Below are 738 nucleotides of genomic sequence, written 5' to 3'. Positions count from 1 at the left end.
TTAAAAGCTGAAATCAAGTTCAGTGACTGGCCACCACCATCATCTTTAAAACATTAGTAATTAATGTTCTGAACTATTAATGGAATCACTGACCTTTATCAAATTGGTTTTACTCTGGTTAAAAACTATAAACTGCCATTCTTGGCTCAGATGTTTAAGGAGCAGCAATATTTTAGCAGCTGTCAGTGATATAAATCCATTGCCACTGGTGTCATTTTCGTTGAAAATAAAACTCAATCTGCATTGTTTATGTGTTGATTTTTTTTAAAAAAATCTATCACTCTCTGCCCAGTTTTATGGGAATAATAACAAAGAGCTTCCACAAAACAACGTTCGACAGCATTGTTTTCATTTTAAAAAAAGTTTGAATCCCCTGGTTTGAGAATAAATATGGGGGACTGTGGCATTTTGGATGTTGAACAAATACCAGAAACCCAGCAGCCAGCATAGCCAATTAAGTGGAATGCTGAAAATTAGTTCACCACTATCAGGTTTCCCACTCATTTTTTAAAACTAGCATAATATAATTGTGATGCCAAACAAATACCAATAGTGAAACTTGTGACAAAGAAGAATATTACTTTAAAACATTGAATTATGGTGCCTTATTATAGATTATTGTTAAACCTATTAAATATAGTTTAAAACTATTGCAGCATATTTTAGGTGACTGTTCTCAGCTTAATGCCACACCCATTCTATTTCAAGGGTACCTGGTGTAGCTTTTGAATAAGTATC

The sequence above is a fragment of the Protobothrops mucrosquamatus genome, unplaced genomic scaffold, assembly GCF_001527695.2.
Source record: "Protobothrops mucrosquamatus isolate PMUCROS unplaced genomic scaffold, P.Mucros_1.0 scaffold23, whole genome shotgun sequence".
NCBI lineage: Eukaryota > Metazoa > Chordata > Lepidosauria > Squamata > Viperidae > Protobothrops > Protobothrops mucrosquamatus.
This window is presented reverse-complemented; position numbering follows the sequence as displayed.